We start from the raw sequence: 23,916 nt of genomic DNA on the forward strand, positions 1-23,916 counted from the left end.
GAGAGAACAGATGCCCAGGAGGGAAATATCACTGAGAGTCACATTACAAAAGCATGTCTTCTTGTGTCCATACAAAAGGTCATTGCTCTGAATAAACTATGCAAAGGACTTAGGAAGAAGAGAAAAACAATATTTACAAGTCAACAGAGCACAAAGAAAGAAGTTAAAAATAAACAAAGAGGAATGGGAGCACCATGACGGGAGCAACCCAATATTCCTAAACTACCTGAGGCTATGCAGGAAGGACAAAACAATGTTATCCTACAAGGAACTATTGCCTATCAGCCTCCAGCCTGCTACCCACGATCCTCCATGATTCCATTAAATTCTTGAAGCCATTCACTTGTTCTGTGTATTCCAGTCACACTGACCCCCTTTGAACAGATTGGACAAGACTTGTGACTTTCTATTTAGCATCACTGAGATGGGGCTCTTAGTCTTAACTACACAACGAACAAGTTCACCTGCTTCCTCCTCAGGGTCTATCTCCAGACAGCTAAACCCCTGTGTCCCTATGAGCTCCTATAGCACAATGTGTTTCTTCCCAAGATGGAGCACATACTTCATTCTCCTATGCTCCATGCCTACTAAGTATGTTCCTATCAGTATGACCCAGAAGTTTTTTTTTCAGGTAAAGGCCAACAATCCTTTTTCTCCCTTTGCATTTTTGGTTGTTTTGTTTGTTTGTTTGTTTGTTTGGGGGGGGGGTCATACCCAGCTGTGCCTAGGACTTACTTCTGATTCCATGCTCAAGAGTCACTCCTGGTGGTGTGCAGGTGACCATATGGGATTCTGGGGATTGAACCTAGGTCGGCTACATGAGAAGCAAACACCTTATCCACTCTACTATCTTTCTGCCTCCCAACCACTTTGCATTTCTTGTAGCTTTGAGCACAGAGACTTGTGCCTTGATAGGGTCTTGATCTAGAAGATAAACGTGAGCTATGAAAACTATTTGATAATTCACAGTGAAGCAGACAGGTAGAGAGTGTAGATCAGGTGTGGGGGGAGGCGTGATAGTGAGTTCTTGCAAGGTCATAAAACCAAGCTTGAATATAAAGAAGTTGTTCTGTCACTAGTCCTAAATTAGTAGGATGCATTATGGCTGTACATACTTTGTGGACACAGAAACTGAGGTCTGATAAGATGCTGACTGGTGCACACACAGGAACAAAGAAGTTTGAACCCCTTTTAGAAAAAAGCTCCAGCAGGAACATGGGTTTTGATGAGGACATTATGGTGGATACCAAAAGTTCTAAGCTCTTCCCCTTGAGTTTATAATACCGATGAGTTTGATGACTGACTCCTGGGGCTGGAGAGACAAGGTGTGAACCGTGCAGGTGCTCAGTTTTGGTTTTTTTTTTTTTTTGGTGCTCATTGTTGCGCTTTTATCAGACCTAGGTTTCCTCAGACACTTCCCAGAGGTGTGTAGAGTGGCAAATGATAGATTCCTGTCTCAAAGTCACCTCTCATCTCCCCACTCACATATGTCATGCACAACAACAGGAAAGGGTAGCATTTAGACACAATTTGTATGATAGAATTTAAAGATAATTTTTCTGGGTACATTAAATACCTTAAAAATATGCATATATATATTTCATGGTATATCTATTTCCTGGGAATTTGTTATGATTATGTATGTTTGGTATTTCCACGTATAGTTTTTAGCTGGTGTCAAACATGGTTGTTTTAGATTGTCTGAACCCTTCTCTACTGAGTAGAAGTCCTACTGCCTTGGAACTGCAATCCCAACCCCTACCCAGAACTCCTGGAACTCCCTACAAGAAAGAATGCAATGGTAGAACTTAGCAATAGGACCAGTGAATTTCCCTCTTTCGCTCCTGCTCTTCTTCCTCATTTTTCACATACCTCCTCGCTGTCCTAAATATTGCAGCAGTAGGATTGCTTCCATTAACGCTCCCTTCCTGACCTACTCTATTCAGTACATATTTAGTTACCTTGGTAAACAATCGTGGCCTCTATTTGCACATTTGTAAAATAAAAGCAATCCCTTCACCACCCCATTACCTAAGTACTAATTTGGTTTATACTTGGAACCATTCTTGACATCCTATGGTACCCAAATGCTATTATGCCAGAATACTTGCATTGACTGTAGTTCTTTTATTTATCTACCCATTAACTGATTTCTTGACCACTTCCCGTTATAATGCAACTTTTTAAGACAGAGATCTCTTCCTACTTGCTTATTGCTGTATCCCAAAGTTTTAAATCAGTGTCTGTGCTTGAGAAAATAGTCAAATGGAATATTTTTTTGTAAAATACTAATCAAACATGTTCTAAAGATATGTGCAAGTATACAGAAAATTCTTTGAATATAGTGTATTCTTAAGGGTTATTTTTCAGGAAAATATCTGCATATGGAAATATAAAAAGGGAAGCACCACGTTGACCATTTTTTTATTCTAGCCTTTAATTCTGGGTACATTTTGGTTTTTTTTCTTACTTAATTTTCTAATATGTTTTAGTTTTATAATCAGAATGTTTTAAAAGAAAAACACTAAAGTTTTGCTGAAATATTTAGACTTACAAAAATGGAAATAGTTATGTTTTTATCTCTTGCCTATTAAAAGTGAAAAATCTCCACAAGTTCTGATTGAGTAGGTCTGGAATGGGATCCGTCCAAGATTTCCATTTTCTCCAAGTGCTGACTGATTTTCATACTTCAGTGGATTCAAATTCCTGGAGTCTGTGGGTGAAGGAACAGGTTTGCTTATCTCGATGGAGGTCAGGATTAGCCTATAGGAGTTTTATCTGGGTGAGGTATCTACACTGGGAGACTTACTGATGGAAAAGAGTAAGAAAACTTACCCTCCCCCAAGAGTTGTCCTTCAGAGAGGGGTGAGATTCCTCTCCCTACACAGTGGAATCAGCTCATTCCCTCCTCAATATGCCAGATATATTTTCCACGAGGTTGAGGTGACCTCTCTAGAGAGGACATGTAAACCCCAAAATTACATGTTCAAAATGGGGTGAGGCAGGGAATCAAACTCAGGCCAGCTTGCTCTCAAAATCCATGCCCTTTGGATTTCTAAACACAGTGAGATCATCAGACCTCAGTAGCCATCCACAAAGGTAACACAGGCAGAATATAGACTCCAGGAAAACAAGGACTCTATTTATATCTATTTCTTAGTGCTCAGCAGAGTCATATTTGAGGTTCTCAGGAAATTCCTGCTATGTTAACGTGAGTTGTCTGCTCAACTATAAAGCAATAGATAGATGATTTTCATTATGCTTTCTTTGAATCAAGTTTCTGCATTTTTTATGAGCACTCTGATACTTGGAAATCATTACTCTAGGTATCAGGACTCATTTCTACCCCAATAGAGTTGTTAACTGGGAACTTACTTCTGAACCAACCATGTTGATCCCCATGTTTATGTATTTGCTAATGCATTTTCCTATGAGCTTTACTTGTGATATTTCAGTGACAGGTAGTCTTCAATCATCTTTTTCAAAAAACTCAGGGTAATTGATGCCTCCAAGAAGGATGAACTATTAAAAGGAGTTTGGGCACAGTTGTGACCTACCTTCATTAGCAAGAGAAAGCAATGATTGATCCCAAAGCATCATTGTCAAAGCTGGGATGTGGCAAGGGGATGGGATGGGATTTGTTTTCTGATATTTCCCTCTTTTAAAAGTGGTGTTGGGACCAAAATACAAAGACAGTCTACAGAATGGGAAAGGATATTCGCTAAATACACAGCTGATAAGGGGTTGATATCAAGGATATACAAAGTACTGGTTGAACTCCACAAAAAGTAAACATCCAACCCCATCAAGAAATGGGGAGATGAAATGAATAGAAACTTTCACAAAAAAGAAATCCGAATGGCTAAAAGGCACATGAGAAAATGCTCCACATCATTAATCATCAGGGAGATGCAGATCAAAACCACAATGAGATATCATTTCACACCACAGAGACTGGCCCATATCCACAAGAACAAAAGCAACCAGTGTTGGCTCAGATGTGGCGAGAAAGGGACACTCCTTCACTGTTGGTGGGAATGCCGACTCGTTCAGCCCTTTTGGAAAACAGTATGGACGATTCTCAAAAAATTAGAAATTGAGCTCCCATTTGACCCAGCAATACCACTCCTGGGAATATATCCCAGAGAGGCAAAAAAGTATAGTCGAAGTGACATTTGCACTTCTATGTTCGTTGCTGCACTGTTCACAATAGCCAGAATCTGGAAAAAACTTGAATGCCCAAGAACAGATGACTGGTTAAAGAAACTTTGGTACATTTATACAATGAAATACTACGCAGATGTTAGGAAAGATGAAGTCATGAAATTTACATATAAGTGGTACTAACATGGAAAGTATCATGTTAAGCGAAATGACTCAGAAAGAAAGGGATAGACATTGCATTCATCTGGGGAACATAAAGTAACAAAATAGGAGACTAACACCCAAGAATGGCCAAGATTAGTACCAGGAATTTTACTCCATGGTTTGGAGGCCAACCACACATGCTAGGGGGAAAGGGAGCTCAGATAGAGAAGGGAACACCAAATAAAGGTGTTGGGAGGATCCTCCCAGGATGAGAGAAGCATGCTGAAAGTAGACTATAGACCAAACATAATTGTCACCCATTGCCTCTTTTGCAAACCACAACACCCAATAAGAGAGAGAGAGAACAAAAAAGGGAATGCCCTGTCACAGAGGCAGGGTGGGTTTGGGGGGTGGGGGGGGAGGGATACTGGGATCGGTGGTGGTGGGAAATGGGCACTGGTGGAGGGATGGGTAATTGATCATTGTATAATTGAAACCCAAGCACAAAAATTTGTAAGTCTGCAACTGTACCTTATGATGTCTCACTAACAAAAATAAATAAATAAATAAAAATAAAAGTGGTGTTGGGTGAAGCATTCCTTTTCCTCCTTTGATCTCTGACTTCGCTGTTCATTGTATACATCCCCATTGTTACTTGTCTCTCCGTAGTACATAGGTTTTTGTTTTTTGTTTGTTTATTTCAACTATGATTACAGTTGAATCCACAGAGAGGGGGAAGTCAATGAGCATCTTAAGGTAGCGAAAAATTAATGAAGAATTAAGTAAGAAATGTGAACATATGTTGTCATTTATTTCAAAAGAGCCCTGAAGATCACATTTAATATATTGCTCTTTGTTCAGGCAGTAATTGAATAGAAGATAAAGGTAAGTGTTTCTGTAATCTATTTTGTTTTTGAGTGTATCGATTTTTATTTAGTTGCTTATTTTTTGGTTTGGGACCACACCAAGAGGTCCTCAGAGTTTACTACTGGTTCTGCACTCAGGGACTTGGGGACTGTATGGGGTTCTGGGAATCAAACCCAGGTCATCTGAGGGCAAGGCAAGTGTGCTGCTGACTTTATGGTCTTCAGTGTATTTATTTTTAAATGTGCCATCTGCTCGTGGTGCCTGTTTAAAATAGTTTTCTAGAAAATGGCTTTTTATACTGTACTTCCATAACTCTATGATATCAGTTTTCTGATCCTATTGGAATGTATTAATATTATCATTAAGAATGTGTACTAAGGCCCTCCACAAGCGGCTCTCCAGCACGGCCATGGCTCAAGAAGCACAAGGACTTAATGCAGAGTCCAGCAGCTTGCAGCAGAAAAGTGAATGGACTATGTGTTAATCCGATGTATCATGCCTGCCCGGGAGGGAAAGAGTGTTGTTCCCTTCTGCCTTTTTCCCCCTGGACAGCAAGATGGTGGCCTCCTCGGGGCTTTTTGGAAAGCCAGGTATGAGCCAGCGGTGACAGGACAACTAAAACCTCATGGGAAGGGAGGCATTCCCAGCTTGTTCTTCACGCTACCGAGGTCACGAGTTGCCCCTCATGGGTGGCTCTCCAGCATGGCCAGGGCTCCAGAGACACAGATACCAATCTCGTAACTATCTGGCTCATGGCAGAAATACCTCCAGGCTTAATAAGTAAAATATCAGAAATCCAAATCAGAAAACCATCATATGGTTCTCATAACTAAATGTAGAAAACAAATTATTTCACAATGCCTTTTCAGCAGTTCTGATTGTTGGGTGTAAACTGTAAACAATAATGGTGCATCTTTTGTCAAAATAATGAGTGTAATCAAAGTAGATAGAGTGTTAGGTAGAATTCATCTGCCTCACAGGCATTGGGAGGGGTGCGGGGGGGTATATTGGGGTTCTTGGTGGTGAAAAATAAGTACTGTTGAAGGGAAATATATTTGATCATTGCATAACTGAGACTTAAATCTGAAAGCTTTGTAACTTTTCCCACAGTGATTCAATAATAATAAAAAAAAGAATGTGTACTAAGAAGGCAAAGTGACTAGTGTGTAGGGTTTTGGTGTTGCACCTGGCTGACCTGCATTCTTTTCATGGCATTCCAAAAGGTCTCCCAAGCATCACCAGGAGTAATTCCTCAATGCAAAGCTAGAAGTAATCCCTAAGCATCTCTGGGTGTGTGCTCCCCCGCAAGTGATATTAAGCTAATAAGATATCTGTATGAAGGTATCACGATCACAATCACGACCATCCTATTTTTCATCGATTGCCTCAAGCGGGTCCCAGTAACGTCTCCTTCGTCCTAGCCCTGAGGTTTTTTAAAAAGTGCCATATTCAAGGCTCTTTCAAGGTTAGGAGAATGAGACCCATAACTATTACTGGTATTTGGCATATTGGGTACGCCACGGGGAGTTTGCCAGACTCTGCCGTGTGTACAGGTTACATTCGGTAGCCTGCCAGTTTGTCTAAAGTAGGAATGAGATAATAAGATGTCTAGCTTCCGGGAGCTGGGTTTTATAGTCTCTGAGTCTTGGCCATTGATGAGATTACACGGCGCCAGGGGGCCAGTTGGTGGGTGTGACTCCTGCCTACTGGAATTCGGAGGATCTGGGTGGAGGATGCTCAGCCCCGATCCAAGCAGGCTTGGAGATCTCAGCCCCAGGACCCGCATCTTGAAGGTATCAAGATTTCTAATAGTATCATTCATATTAATGTTTTAGGCATGCAATATTTCTATGCAGTATCTACCACCTGAAATCAATATCTCTCCATCATTGCTCCCTCGGTCCTATCTCATTCACCTGGCAGCTCCCATTCCACCATTTGGTAGACTTGATTCTGTAGGCAGAATTTCATGGTTCTTTCTCATTGGCCATTGCCAATTTCTTTACTTTGTTTCTTATGCTTCATGTATAAGTGAAATCACCTATTGTTTATTATTCACCTTCTGACTCACATTGCTTAGCACTACCACTTTCCATTCGATGAAGTTTGCAATGAAATGATTTCATCATTTCTTATGAGGTACCATTTTTTCTCTTAGTTGTGTTGTATTCCATTGTGTATTTATATTCCACAACTTCTTTATTCACTCATTTGTTGTCTGACACTTGGAAGGAAGTAGACTCTAGTGGTGGGTATGGTGTTGGAAGACTGTGTGCATAAAATTACCATTCAAAGTATTATAAATCATGGTGTCTCCATAAAATTAGGGGAAAAAAGTAAAATATTTGTCACGACTAACAGGCAGAGAAAGCAGTATGGAGATATTTTTTGAGGGGGGAAGGGGAGTTGGGCACCATACCTGATGGTGCTCAGAGCTTACTCCTGGCCCTGCACTAAGGAATCACTCCTGGGGGCTTGGGAGACCAGATAGTTCTGGGGATTAAACCAGGGTCTGTTGTAAGCAAGGCAAGTGCCCTACCCACTGTATTATCTCTCCAAACCCAATTTTTCATACTTTCTGTGAAAGCAGCTTTACTGAAAAGAGAATTTCCTCTAAGCTGTTAAGTGACTGATGTTGAGTGACTGCTTACATCAATATAATCTGTAGGAGACGATTGAGAAATATCAAAATGTCAGCATTGCTATTCTTGCATCAGATGGTATATTGGGTTTCGTGACGTCTCTGAATCTTCCCATCTTAAAACACTTAAGATGAATCTGTGGACTTGTGAGTCAGGCATCTTTCATCATAATCACCTGGAGAGATGCCACCTAGGAAGTTTCTGATCTTACAGAGGATTCCTAGATGTTTTCTGTAGAGGTAGGATGGCATCAGAGAATCTATTTCTCTCCTCCTATACCTTTCCTTTGAATTTTAATGTTTAAAAACTTTTCTGGTCACACACAGCAATGGTCCAAGTTTGCTACTGGCTCTGTGCTCAGTCCCCTAGTGGGGCTGGGGGTACCATGTGGGGTACTGAGAATCAAGAATGGCTTGGCCACATGCAAAGAAAGTGCCTCACCCACCAGACTATCTCTCTAACCCCTTTTCTTTATATAGCAAACATGGTTTGATACATCAATTTTGGAATTCTGCCCAACTGTAAATTCTAGTTATTTCAAAATAGATTACATTTTGTTTGGTTTTTGGCCACACCCACTGTGCTCAGGGATTATTCCTGGCAGGCTCAAAGGACCATATGAGATGCCAGGGATAAAACCTGGGTCAGTTGCACGAAAACAAGAGCGTTCCCTGCTGCCCTGTATCTCAGGCCTTAAAATAGGTCACATTTAAAATGTGCTTATTTTTCATAGTCAACAAATTTTACCAGGATTTAGTGTGTACAATAAAAACCGCTAGAAATATTTTATTTATTTTCATCAAGATCATGAACTATTGGTTTGAGGCTATTCGTGTTCCTAGAACGAACAGATGCCATTGGGCTACACTAGCATGCGGCAGGGACAAATGGAGACGTTACTGGCGCCTGCTCGAGCAAATCGACGATTAACGGGAAGTCAAGTGATCAAGTGATCAAGAAATATTTTAATCAAGAAAGGTTGTGCTTTAGGAAATTAGGGCTTAGGCAATTGTTGCACTAGCTGACAGATTGGTTCAAAATGGGGCTTCTAGGAATAATCATTGAACCATAATAAAGTGGTATCACCAAAAGTAAGTGATGTATAGAATAACATAGTATACAGAGTAAGTAATATGTACATAATATATAGAGTAAGTGAAGTCCATAACAAAACTCAAAAAGAAGAAGCCTGCTTATCTATCTTACTCATAAAGAAGAACTAGAAATCATTACTCCTGAAATTGATAACTTTGGGAGGAGGAACTATAAATCCAACATAGTGCTAAGAAAAAGCTTTTCTGTATAGAATTACAGCTAACAATATTGAAAGAATAAAAGATTAGCAGCCATTACAGAAATAAGTGATTTGTGAAAGGAGCATCAGTTAAAGTAAAAATAAATGGAAAATTAAATTGAGAACATTGGTCTGATGTTGATTTTTTCACTCTCTCATATTTGCTTACTAATTTTGAAGGAGGATACCTCCCTTACCCCGGTGAGATATCTGTCACTATCTTCATCAAGTGACCAAATTATCTTAGGACAAATGAACATCACATGCTTTGGGAAGGGAAGCATATATGGAAAGTTTTCCGATGAATTTATGTCACAAAGATCTACTTGAATTAGACCACTTGCTAAAACACTTGCTAATGTTTTACTGTAGGCTGAAACTTAGGAAGACGTGACAGGGGACAATGAATAAGATGAAACAATCCAAGCTGCTTTCTTTTTCCAGGGATAGAAACCCAAGGAAATCCCAGAACAGCTCAGTCTCTTGTGTCCAGATTTGTTTTGTTGATCAGGATGGGAAGGCAACTTCCAAGCTCAAAATAAGTGGAGACTCAATGACCTCCATTGATGCACTACAGTAATTCCTTGCTGTGGATAAAGGCTTGGTCAAACTTTATTCTCCATCCCAGGATCATTAATGAAGCAAGTCTTTTTACATGTTAAATAATGTAACATTTCATATTTGGTGTAGCCCTTATGCACTAGATTCAAAGCTTCCCACGAGGTGAATATTGAAAAATATTCAGACAGAGAATCAATGTGTGGTGATTCAGAATGGGAGTTTTGTGAATTAACAGATGCACAAGAGAACCTCGGACGTATCGGTTATCTGCTAGCCCCAGGCACACAGACAGGAATATGCCCATCCACCCTCATCAGATGGGCAAAGAAAGAAGAGGAGATGGTGCCAAAGGAATTCCCATAGACTGCTGTGGAAATTCAAATTCCACAGACTGCTGTGAACACAAGATCTTTGGCATTTCTACTTCCATTAGGCATGTGCAAACCCTGACTCAGAATTCTTTTTCATGCATCCCCTCAACAAATGGGTGCACACACATGTGGCCACATTCTTGAACAAGAATGTTTCCTGAAGCAGCGCTTGAGAAAACTGGTCCATCAACTTTAAAAGGGCACGATAAATTGTGCAATATCCAATGCAATGGGAATCTGAACAGAAAGGAAAATAAACAAATTACTTCGAACCACAATAGCCTGGAATCTTCAACATATATCATTGAACGGAAATAAAGGAGATAGGAGGAAGTGTGTGCAGGATGACATCACTTCTAAAAAGTTCTATAAGTTCCATAAAGGATATATTTTAAATAGTCTTTTTAATGGTCACATGTGAAGAAAAGTGAGGACTGTGATTAGCAGATATGTGATTTTCAGTTGTATTTCAGGAGTGCATAAACAGATTGTGATTAAACCAGAATATGTAAGGTTTTCAGAGAGTCCTGATTTGGGATAGGAGGTTCTTATAGAGATCTTAAAGTAATCATTTAATATATTATGACATTTATCTCATATACTCTTAAAATATTTATCTTATACACTCAAAATATTTGTGACATTTCTCTCATATACTCTTAAGTTGTCCTATTTGATTTTGGTAAAGGTTACATTTCATATTGGCCTTGAGTTTTGATTAAGAAGGAGGTCAAACCTATGGGCTGAGAGAAGCCCACTGACATTTGACTCACCGACTTGGAAAGGTCAGAGGGAAGTCTGGAATTTGACTTGGAGTACATATCATTGAAGATAAGCAACGAATGGGGAGAATGTTTGAGGCAGAAGTGGGATTCCTCAGGAGTAACATTTGTCCCAGGTTGGGAACATTTGGACTCTAGAGAAGGTCCAAAGCCAAAAATTGCCTGTTTATGTTTGGGGAATTTATTAGAGTTTAAAAAAATTCTTTTTTTAAAAAAAGAAAAGACATTTTTATTATTGTTATTCAACAAGAACAGAAAAAAAAAACAACGGAAAAAAGGAGGAAATGGTCACATTTTGAAGGGAACATTGAAGCACAAATTTAAAGAAGAGAAAGTTAGGAATGAGTAAGGGGGGTCTGAGAGAAAAGTTATTAAGATGTAAAAGCTAGAAATACAGGAAAGGGTTACTGGGGGATGTGTGTGGGATGGGAGGAGAAGTTAGCAAAAACAATATTGGAAAATGTGTTTTGGACATCACCTTCTTCTCCATGAAGGAAGGGGAAAGGCAAATGAAAAAGAAGAAAAAACAGGAACTATGTTTTGACAGGAAGCAAAACAGAGAAAGTTGAAAATTAAATGATTATGGCACAGGATAAAGTGAGTTTTATTTATAAAATAACAAACATTTAAAGGAATTCAAGAGCTGTTAAATTTCAAAGATTAGTGAAACCAAGTAACGAAAAACTTTTAGAAAAGAAACAAAAATGACATAAAGGTGACATAAGGGAACTGCATTCAAAAGTTACTTATTTAAAGATGATAAAGGAGATAGCCAGGTTAAAGGGCAAAGAATAGATATTTGTTTAAACATAAAGTTATCAAGCATGAAGAAAAGCACTTGATCACTTGACTTCCCGTTAATCGTCGACGTGCTTGAGTGGGCTCCAGTAACGTCTCCATTTGTCCCTGTTGTGTGCTAGTGTAGTGCAATGGTATCTGTTTGCTCTAGGAACACGAAGAGCCTCAAACTGATCGTTCATGATCTTGATGAAGAAGTCTGACCATCTGGTAGGTGGGCGGCCACGCGGTCTTTTGACATCCCGTGGAATCCAGTCGGTAACAGCTCTAGTCCAGCGGTCGTCTTTAAATCTCATTATGTGACCAGCCCATCTGATTTTTGACACCTTGGCAAACGAGACAGCGTCCCTGATTCTTGATCATCGACAGATGTCGGAACTCCAGATTCTTTCTCTCATTTGAGTGAAACGTGATATTCCAAGCATAGCTCTTTCAATTCCTCTTTGGGAGACCCAAATAGCGTTCTCATCCTCTTTGCATAGGGCCCAGGTCTCTGAGGTGTATTTTAATGCAGGAAGAACAGTGGAATCAAAGAGATGTGCCCGGAACCGGAGGTTCTTCGTCCTCTTAGCTATTTCTTCAACGCTCTTGAAGGTGTTCCAAGCCGCTCTCTTCCTCCTGTGCAGTTCGGGTGCCTGGTCATTTGTCATGTTGACTTCTTGACCTAGGTACATATAGCTGTTGCATTTGGAGATGGTCGTTCCGTTGAGAGCGAATGGGGCATCAGGAACGAGGCTGTTTCTCATAAACATTGTCTTTGTAAGATTCAGCTGTAGTCCGACCTTTCCACACTCACGGTCAAAGTCGGCCAGCATTTGTGCCGCTTGGCTGATGTTTGGTGTTATTAAAACAATGTCATCAGCAAAGCGGAGGTGGTGTAGTTGCCGACCATCTATCTTCACTCCCATTCCTTCCCATTCCAGTCGTCGCATGATGTTCTCGAGGGTGGCACTGAAGAGTTTCGGTGAAATGGTATCATCCTACTGAACCCCTCTCTTGACATCAATGATTACTTCTTTGTAGAATGGTGAGATCCTGGTAGTGAATCCACAATACAGCTCACGGAGGATCTTGATGTATTGAGCTTGAATGCCCTGATTGGCTAGGGCTTCAATGACCACATCCATCTCAACAGAATCAAAGGCCTTCTTTAAATCAATAAACGTTAGACAGAGCGGCATCTTGAACTCCCAAGAAACCTCAATGAGCTTGATTATTATGTGGATGTGGTCGATGGTGCTGAATCCTTTGCAGAAGCTGGCTTGCTCACATGGTTGTTCTTCATCTAGTGTTCTGCCAATCCTATTTAGGATGACTCGAGTGAACAACTTGTAGATGACAGACAATCGGCAGATGGGGGCGATAGTTTCCAATGTCATGGATGTCTCCCTTCTTGTACAGTAGTACAGTCCTGCTGGTTTTCCATTGGGATGGAACGTTGCATTCAGACAGTTAGTATGTGAAGAGCCAAGCCAGCATATTGGTGAGTAAAGCAGGTTCTTCAGGTGTTCAGGTCTGACCTTGTCTGGGCCGGTGCTGTTCATTTCTTTACTGATGAAATGGCGTGTTGGATTTCGGAAGGGAGAACATTGGGAATGACATATCCATCCTGTGGAATTTGGTATGTTGGCAAGTGGACATGGCTATCGAAGAGATTTGAGTAGAAGTCATGGATAATCTTCTCCATTGCCGTTCTGGAAGATGTAATAGATCCATCAGGATGTCGGAGGGCAGTCATCTTGGTCTTGTAGTTGGCGAAGGACAGGCGGGCATTACGAATGCTTTTCCCGGTTTCTGCCGCATCTACCAGCACTTCTGCTCTTCTCTCTTTGAGGTCTTCCTTGATCGCATCTCTGCACTGCTTTGCGAGCTCGGACGTTAGCTTGCGGTTGCGCCAAACCACGCTGGTGAATAAGCTCAAGAATTTTCGAAGACAGGCATTTTTTTTTTGTGGCTGTCTCTCTCTTGGTGTTCCTCACACAATCGTGGAGGTGCTGAACCAGTCGATCCTATTCCTCGTCAATGTTGTCAACAATGGCATCTTCCTATGTTGCTGCAATAGTGCCAACGAGCTCCCAGTTGGTGGTTGTTCTGGGAGTTCTCTTTTTCAACTTTGCAGCCCTTTCTCCCCGCTCTGTGAAGTAGAATTTTGCACAAGGAGACGATGGTCTGATCTCGTTCGGAATTTTGGGACAACAGCGACATCGGTCAGGCAAAACCGTCGATTGAATATGATGTGGTCTATTTTGTTGTGGAATCATCCACCTGGAGACTCCCATGTCCAATGTTTAGATTCAGCCTTCTGGAACTGTGAGTTACCGTGGATGGTCTTGTTTGACATGATGAACTCAGACAGTCTCTCACCCTGTTTGTTCCATTATAGACCATGGGTCCCGATGTGAAGTTCTTCAGCTGATCTTCTCAGTCCTGTCTTGGCATTAAAATCACCCACAATGATCTTGTAGAAGGTGTGGTCTTCTTGATAGAACTTCTCTAGCTCCATGTAGAACTTCTCGATTTCTCTTTCATAATAATGAGATGTTGGTGCGTAGACAACAAAGAAAGAAACTGCGGGCAGTGAGCCACATCTATTCAAATGTAAACGTCCGATTTGGGTTGTTAGACATTTGAATGAATCAATGTTCATGGCCAAGTTTGTGTTGACAAGGACACCGACGCCTCCGACACCTCTTTTATCTCATGTTCCAAGGAACAACTCTTCTCCAGTGTCGAAAACGGCATGATGAGATTGGTGCCTTCTTGTCTCGGTCAGACTAATGATGTCGTACTTGATCTTTCGTGCTTGTACCATCAGGTCCTCAATGGATGCATCTGATGCTAGCATACGTGCATTGAAAGTACAGATGATCATTTTTGTATTCCTTTGTTGTGGCAGCCTAGTTCGGCCTTGAGATTTTATCGGCCTCTCCTTTCTCATCCTTTTCAATGCTGCCATATTGGTGAAGCCTTCAGGGTCAGGGGAATGAGACCCATTGTAATTACTGGTTTTGGCATATCAAATACACAACGGATAGCTTGCGAGGCTCTGCCGTGCGGGCGGAATACTCTTGCTAGCTTGCCATGCTTTCCGAGAGGGAAAGAAAATAGAAACCAAAAAATGAACATTATTTTAAGAAATGGTTAGGTTTTTGAAATTGCTGGTGTCTTAGTGTCTAAGCATCTTGTTTTGCTAAGAATAATAGAATAAAAAAATGGAGGACCAGAGAGAACAGGGACTTAGGTGCAGTTTTACATGTAATCAACTCTGGCTTGATTCCTGGTACTACATGTGTCTTCACACACTCCCAGGAGTGATCCTAAGCAGAAGCGTGAGTGTGGTCTTAAAATCCTTTTAGGGACAAAGTAATGAAAGAGTTTTAGAAAAGAAACAAGAATGACATAAAGGTGACATAAGGGAACTGCCTTCAAAAGTTACTTATTTACACTTCAGATGAGAGCAGGTGTCTCTCTTCTCCTGCACCAGACGAACCGGGAAGGCCACAAAACTCCAGAAACCAATCACAACAATCCTCACTGTGAATTCTCACAGGCTTATCCTGGGACCCCCATGCAAGAGAATAAATCCACTGAAAAATCCCAGGTATGCTGGACCAGCGACTGAAAACGCCAGGTCTCAAGGGGTCAGGACTGAGCCATTCCTTCCCACCTCCCTCCCCTTCTGGGGTCCTGGCTGTCATGGCCACAAACTGCCACCTGGTGCCATTTTAGTGCATTAATGGGTCATGATCCAGAGACTCATGAATGAGTCTCAGAACAGTGCAGTTCACTGATTAGATGGATCTGGACCCCAATTATTTAAATTTTAAATTTTGTTTAAATTTTTAGAATTCCAGCAGTGTGTGACTGGGAAAGTGGTCTCACATTATCTCATACTATTTTTTTTCTTTTTTCTTAAATCACTGTGAGATAGACCCTCACAAACATCTTATATTATTCATAACAAGCAATACAAGATAAATTATTTAGCATCTGCCTATGGGGCAGGCTTGAGTGGTGGTGTGAAACTTCTAAATAACGGTGGTGGGAAGATGTAATGGTGGTGGGGTTGGTGTTGAAATATTGAATGTAATAATTGTATTGTGAACAACTTTATGAAAATAAAATTAAAAAATTTTAAAAAACCAAAGTTACTTAATTAAAGATGATAAAGAAAATAGCCAGGTTAAGGGACAAAAAATAGATACTTGTTTAAACATAAAGGTATCATTTCCCTCCCCTCCCCATTTTTGGCCAGATCATCTCATTTCTTCCTCTTTGAAAATTAATCTCTCTTGACTTCCCTATAAATGTTTGTTCTTTTACAAATAAAATTCACTTTATCCTGTTCCATAAACGTTTAATTTTCAAGTCTCTCCACTTTGTTTCCTGTCAAAACACAGTTGCTGTTGTTCCTTCTCTTTCCTTGGCTTTTTCCCTTCCTCCATGGAGAAGATGACATCCAAATCATCTTTATTTAAATATAAGCATAAAGGATAAGTCAAAGAAATGGAACAGAAAGTATGAAAAACACAATGCATCATTAAATATGGGGACTCTAGGTTAATTAAAAAGAAAGAAGTCAAATAATAGAGGCAGGAATGGGATGATCTGGCAAAAGGTGTGGGAAGGCAGGGAAATGCAAGGAAAGGAGTGTCTGAATCTCGGGTTCACTTTTTCTCCTGGACACAACAATCATCAATTGGGAAGCCCAGTTGCACGGCCAAAGATATAGGTAGGAAATGATGTTCTGACAACTTGCCTCTGCTCACGGTCATTTGTGTTCTTCACAATTTAGCTCAGTCTGCCTCATTTTGACCTGTGTCAAATCTTCAAAAACAAAAAAATATCAAAAATCCAAATACCGCAAACCTGAAAACTACTGTCCTTTAAATAAGTGTACTTTTTTATTCATAAGATAATTTATACGCAATTTATTTTATATCTCTTGCAGATGCTAATCAAGCCATGGAAAACTAGAAACCCTGCAATTGAATCCTAAAAGATCTGGATTTCACAGGAAAGCAAGAGAAGTTCTAGAAGTTCCTCTGTGCATGGCCTACTACTACTGACAAATGGCCTTCAGCTCCCATGAGGGGGTGTTTCTCCTCCTCTGAGCAATTGCTGAGGTTCTGATGAACCATATTTTGTTTCAATAATTCTTCTGAACCAAATAAACTGAATAAAATCAATATGTCAGGAGTTGGGAGAATAATAAATGAGTGAATAGTGGAGGAGGCGCAATAATAGATTGAACCTTTGAAAGGATCAGTGACGCCCAGGGAGACAACAGAAACTGAGAGGGTGAGTAAGAGTGATAATATGTTCAATTAGCATTTTGAAGGCAATCGGAGGGACTCCAGTGACGGATGGAGTGATGAAAATAAAATTGGCCTGAATACAGATCTCCACAGGAAGCTGCTCCTTGGTGAGTGAAGTTTCATCCTAGCCTACACCATAAGTGCACCTCGGAGTGTGATTGATCATTCCATTCCTCCCGATTCCTTCTGCATGTTGTCATAAGTATGATCCCCCAAAGAAGGTTGCCAGATAAAACAGAAAATGCCCAGTTTATTTTTATTTTCAGAACGTCAACATATATTTTAGTATTATTATGTCCAGAAAACATTTGCAACGTAATCTATATGTTTGCATCATGAGGTAGGATAATACTTACCTGCTTGTCTATTCAGAGGGCAGATAGTATTGGATGATGACTCGAGTTTGCATGATTTGTGACTATATCTCTGTGTTATCAGTGCTCACAACACCTTAATCACTACTGATTCTTTAAGATATATATGTAAATATACATATATATGCACACACACATATATATAAGGATTGCTTGTCAAATTTCCATATGAAGAAACATCTGGAAACGTGTTAATATGCTAGCTCTTGGAGAACTGATTTAGAAGGTATGAGGCAGGGTGGATATGCTATTTCTGTCTTGTTTAAGTGTTTCATATACTTTGCATATTTGTCTACTTTTAAATACTTTGAAAAATACTTTGCAGAATCTGCCTACTTCCCAGACTCTGGGAATTCACAAGTTGTTTCTTAATAAACAATGTCCAGGATTCACAGTGACTGTGGGCTGACTAATGTAAAATAACCAATTATTTATTTTTTCAAATAAAATAAATTTAAAACAAGAAAGCAAAATGGAACTAGTTAAAGATTTTTTTTTTATTAGTGAAACACCATGAGGTACAGTTGTAGATTTACAATTTTTTTGTGCTTGGGTTTCCATTATACAATGATCAAATACCCATCCCTCCACCAGTGCCCATTTTCCACCACCATGGATAATATCCCTCCCACCCCCATCCCCCCCATCCCACCCTGCCTCTGTGGCAGGGCAATTCCTTTTATTTATTTTTATTTTTTAAAATAAAGATATTTTATAGTGCAATTCTGGGGGAATATTCAATAGTTCATGTTAGGAAAGTTAAGGAAATAAACTTATATTGCTAATTTAAAAAACTTTTAAAAGAGAATATATTATGGGTAGTGGAGATGGATGAATTTGTAAAGCACATATCTAGAATGTGCCAGCTCTGAATTTGATAGCTGGCACCACATGATGCTCCAAGCACCCTGCATTTGGCTAGGTGACTGGTAAAATCTCTGCCAGATGGGTCTTCTAAAGAAAGAGGATATGCCAAATAATTCTTACAGATGCATATACATGAAGAGAAATTTATTTTATTAGAGTGTGGTTTCTTTTTTATACAGATTCAGCCAGTTGCACCTCTATATTTGGGGTGGTATGAAATAAAGTAACTCTATCTTACTTCCCTCCGGACTCCATCTGTATCAGTTATTGGTGACATTCTGTTCTCACATGTGTATGCTGGTAGAAATAGACACAACTTTATTAATTAAGTTTATCTTACGCCATCTAAAATATTCTGCATAAAGGGACAGGGGATATGGACCGTGTGGCTAAACAACTTCTCCCAGTTATTCTATACCCAAGGCTGCTCTGGCCAGTGATTTGCTGATTGGGAATGAAAGAGGTAGAAGACCACCAGGGTTTCTTCCTCCTTCCCAGAATGCACTGCCACCTGGAGTGAGCATGTCCAGATGAGAGAAGTCTGGACTCAGAAAAAGGTCATCCCAATGAATTCCTAGTGCATCTCAAGTGTCTTTGGGGAAGCTAACCATTTTAACCTTACGTTTGAAAATATGATAACAATTTTCTGGTCAGTGGGTCTGCAGAGCTTATCAGAATTACCTGCACAGCTTTAGAAACGGACTTTCACTTCATGCCTATGGGAATATATATATATATATATATATATATATATGCTTCTCAAATACATTCAAATATATATGCATAGCGCCACATGCAAATGAGTGATGAAGAAGTTTTCTATACACCAGTGAATGATTGTTTTTATTTATTTGGGGAGTGGTGTCTCCCTGGGTCCACCTAGAACTTCTTACATCAGAATATCTGATCTTGGCAGGAAGGGGTCATTAGTAATTTTCAAAACTTCTCCGCTGATTCCAGTAGGCAGTGAAGGGTGAGAATATCAGGGGAGGTGTTTGCATCTCCATTTTTCTTTCAATTTCAGGGGCCCTTCATTAATGAACGCTGCACATGACACATAGTCAATAGCGAGATACCCTAAGAATCATTTTATAAGTGACAGGGTATCATTTAAAAATCAGTACCAGGATATTCTTGGTAATCACAGCCAATGCTTTTTAAGCAGTTTCAGAGGGCACACATAGCAGGGAGAGTCTGGGAAACCCTTGCTACTCTCAGAGGCCAAAGAAGGAGAGCTATCTAGGCCAAGACAAACAACCTTATCCCTTTTCAGTGTTTCCCCAGAGCTTTGCACCCACGGAAGGGGAAGGAGGTTGTGAAATATGTGAGACATGCAATCTACAAACCGTTCCTCAGGGGTGAGCTCATCCTGTCACCATGTAGCTGCCCGAAGAAAGTCACTTGAACCGAAGCTGCTATATGAGATCCTCTGAATGAAGGGGATGACAGCTTCTTTCCTTGTGCTCTTCAGAACATATCAAAAGAACATGTCACACAAAAGGCAGATAGGATAGAGAAGGGCCCAGTATGACAATAATAGAAATGATCACTCTGGACAAGAACTGAGTGTTGAAAGGAGGTAAAGAGATATACGCGATAACCTTCCAGCATCTTTCTTGCAAACAAATGCCCAAAATAAGAGAGAGACAGAGACAGAGACAGAGACAGAGACAGAGACAGAGGGACAGAGAGAGACAGAAAGAGACAGAGAGAGAGAAGTACCTGGTACACAGGCAGGAGGGGTTGGTTGTAGTAGGGAAACTTACAGAAGAGCACATTGGTGGTGTGGAAAGAACACTAGTTAAGGCACACGGGTGTTGGAACGCTCTATAACTGATGCCTGATCATGAACAAATCTGTAACTGAGTATCTCACTATGAGTCAATAAAAATAAATTTTAAAAATTAAAAAAAAAGGAACTGGACCTGGGCGGCCATTTCCCCCATGCCTGCGCCCCCGTCGTCACCTAGGACCCCAAGCCACCCACCCTCCCCAAGCCTTCTGGCAGGTCAGTGAACCAAGCCCGTGGTGCCACTCCCTCCCTCCAACGCCCTGCCCCGTGCCCCCCTACCCCCCACCCCTGCCTGTACCCCACCCACATTGTGGTAGTGGGCGTGGTCTTTGCAGAAGTGGACATTTCCTGTTTTGGGGTCAGTGGCTGCTCCTGTGGCCACAGTTATTTTCCCCTTACCCAGCATCAGGACTCACATCTTCATCACCATCACCTAATTCTGTGGAGATTATCCTGGCCATCTCAAACACATTAGGCTAATAGTCCAATAGCCTATTCGAATTGCATCATAATACTGGTGGACACAAGAAGCTCTGTAAGCCCAATATAAAAGAACACATCCTCCAAAGCTGTGTTGAGAGGATGATGAAAAGGGTCCAGGCACCTCCAAAGGCATTACTCACAAATACGGTCTCTCAGATAAAGAATTCAGGAATGAAATGTTGAAGATGATCAATGAACTCAAAGAAACAGTGGAACAGACATCCAGTAAATTAAAGGAGGACATGCAAGAAACAGTGGAATGGACAGCTGAGAAAGTACAGGAAGAATTGAGAGCAGAAATTAAAAAGCTACAAAAAAAGTGTCACGTATAAAGGATTCAGTAGATGAAATTAAATACTCAGTGGGTGCCCTCAATAGTAGAATGGCTACAGCCAAAGACAGAATCAGCGAGCTTGAAGATGAGCTGCAGGAAGCTTACAGGTAAGAACAAACTATGAGAAAACACCTCAAAATAGCTCTTAGGAGAATCAGAGACCTAGGGGATGATTTCAAGAGAAACAACATTAGAATCATCAGAATACCAGAAGGAGAGGGAGAAAACCCCAATGAAAAAGCCACAATTAAAAATATCATTGCTGAAAAGTTCCCAGAGCTGGAGAATACAGGCATCCAGATCCAAGGAACCCTAAGAGTGCCAGCTAAAAGAGACCCTATCATAGTCATAGTCAGAATGATGGGTGCCATGGATAGAGATACAATACATGCAAGCAGCAAGGTCAAAGAAGGAAATCACATACAAAGGAGCACCTCTCAGATTTACAGCAGTATCAGAGGAAACCCTCCAAGCCCAAACACAATGGTGGGATATAGTGAAAAACTCAATGAAATGAATGCCTCACCAAGATTACTTTATCTGGCTAAACTCTCACTCAAAGTAGAAGTATAAGGAATGATACACTATTTCACAGATAAACAACAGCTCTGGAACTTCATAGACTCAAAACCAAACCTAAAAGAAGGATTAAAGGGGCTACTGTAAGACAAGAGAAATCCCTACAAGTGCAACAATTCCCTACAGAAAGATGGCACAAAACCCCATGACAATAACCTCCCTCAATGTCAATCTTCTAAATGCACCAATTAAGAGACACAGAGTAGCAATACTCCCCAAAGCATTGTACAAATTCAATGTGATCCCTATAAGGATACCCATGACATTCTTCAAAGAAATGAATCAAACACTTCTAAATTTCATATGGACAATAAGCCCTCACGAATAGCTAAAGCAATTCTTCAGAAAAAGATGAGAGGCATCACCTTCCCCAACCTCAACCTCTACTAAAAGCGGTAATAATTAAAACAGCATGGTACTGGAACAAAGACAGCGCCACAGACCAATGGAACATGGTTGAATATTCTGACATACACCCTCAAATATATGATCATCTGATCTTTGATAAGGGAGAAAGAAATGTGAAGTGGAGCAAGGAAAGCCTCTTTAACAAATGGTGCTGGCAAAACTGGACAGTCGCATGCAAAAAAATGGGTTGAGATCTCTACCTAACACCATGCACAAAAGTCACATCAAAATGGATTAAAGCCCTCAATATCAGACCAGAATCCATTAGGCACATTGAAGACAAAGATTGCATGACATTGAAGCTAAAGATATCTTTATTTATTTATTTATTTATTTAATTTTTATTAGTGAAACACCATGAGGTATAGTTGTAGACTTACAAATTTTTGTGCTTGGGTTTCAGTTATACATCCCTCCACCAGTGCCCATTCTCTACCACCAATGAGCCCAGTATCCCTCCCACCCCATCTTAAAAGGTGACTCACCATTGGACAAGCAAATGGAAACAGAGATAAACAAATGGGAGTACCATAAACTGAGAAGCTTCTGCATCTCAAAAGATACAGTGACCAGAATACAAAGATAGTCTACAGAATGGGAAAGGATATTCACCCAACATCCATCTGATAAGGGGTTGATATCAAGGATTTACAAGGCACTGGTTGAGCTCTACAAGAAGAAAACATCCAACCCCATCAGAAAATGGGGCGATGAAATAAACAAAAACTTTCTCAAAGAAGAAATCTGAATGGCAAAAAGGCACATGAAAAAATGCTCTTCATTACTAATCATCAGGGAGATTCAGATCAAAACAACAACGAGATGCCATCTCACACCACAGAGATCAGTCCACATACAAAAAAACAAAAGCAAACGGTGTTTGTGCAGATGTGGGAAGAAAGGGACTCTCCTTCACTGCTGGTGGGAACACTGACTGGTTCAGCCCTTTTGAAAAAAGTATGAACGCTTCTCAAAAAATTAAAAATTGATCTACCATTTGATCCAGCAATACCACTTCTGGAAATATATCCCAAAGATGCATAAAAGTATAGCAGAAATGACATCTGCACTTATATGTTCATTGTAGCACGGTTCACAATACCCAAAATCTGGAAAAAAACCTAGTGCCCAAGAACAGATGACTGGTTAAAGAAACTTTGGTACATCTACACAGTGGAAAACTATGCAGCTGTTATAAAAAATGAAGTCATGAAATTTTCATATAGGTGGGTCAACATGGAGAGTAATCATGTTAAGTAAAATGAGCAGAAAGAGAGGTACAGACTTAGAGTGATTGCACTCATTTGTGAAACATAAAGTAACAGAATGGGAGAGTAACACCCAAGAATAGTAGAGATAAATGTCAGAAGGATCACTCCACAGCTTAGAATCTGGCCTCACATGCTGGGGGAAAATGCAGCTCAGATAGAGAAGGGACCACCAAGTAAAGAGTCCTAGGAGGACCTGCTTGGGATGGAAGATGTGGGCTGAAAGTAGACTATAGACCAAACATGATGGCCACTTAATACCTCTGTTGAAAACCACAACACCCAAAGAGAGAGAGACAGCAAACGAGAATGCCATGCCACAAAGGTGGGGTAGGGTGGAGGGGATGGGGTGGGGATGGTGGGAGGGATGCTGGGACCATTGGTGGTGGAAAATGGGCACCGGTGGAGGGATGGGTACTTGATCATTGTATGCCTGAAACACAAGCATGAAAGTTTGTAAGCCTGTAACTGTACCTCACGGTGATTCTCTAATTTAAAAAAAAATTAAAAAATAAAGATAAAAGAGAATATGCTGCATATTTAAGACAGGAAACATTTTCAGAGGGCAGGGTCTTAATAATGGGGATCCTGGACATGGGACTGAGGAATCAGTGACATTTGGAGGAGGTCATATTCGACCTTATCTAAGGACCATCATGTAGTAGATAATTTAGACTTACAGGGTCCAGTGTCCATGGGAAACCTGATAATGAATACAAATGTTATTCTAAGGGAGGAAAATGACTCCTAACAACCTTGAGAGGCATATTCTTCATTCCCAAAGAGAGTAAAGAGAGACCGAACAATGACTAAGGAGAGTGAAATATGAGGCTGATAAGGACTTTGAGATGGGCCTTTCCTTGTTCTGTG

At 40.4% G+C, this 23,916-nt stretch overlaps 1 non-coding gene across 1 annotated transcript; it reads left to right on the forward strand.

Annotated features, from left to right (window-relative positions):
- Nucleotides 1-17,274: 17,274 nt before the first annotated feature.
- LOC130030964 (U8 small nucleolar RNA) lies at nucleotides 17,275-17,407 on the forward strand. Its single transcript, XR_008793596.1, has one exon. It is a non-coding gene; the product is annotated as a U8 small nucleolar RNA (small nucleolar RNA).
- Nucleotides 17,408-23,916: the final 6,509 nt, after the last annotated feature.

Source organism: Sorex fumeus, unplaced genomic scaffold (assembly GCF_029834395.1).
Source record: "Sorex fumeus unplaced genomic scaffold, SorFum_2.1 ptg000005l, whole genome shotgun sequence".
Taxonomy (NCBI): Eukaryota; Metazoa; Chordata; class Mammalia; order Eulipotyphla; family Soricidae; genus Sorex; species Sorex fumeus.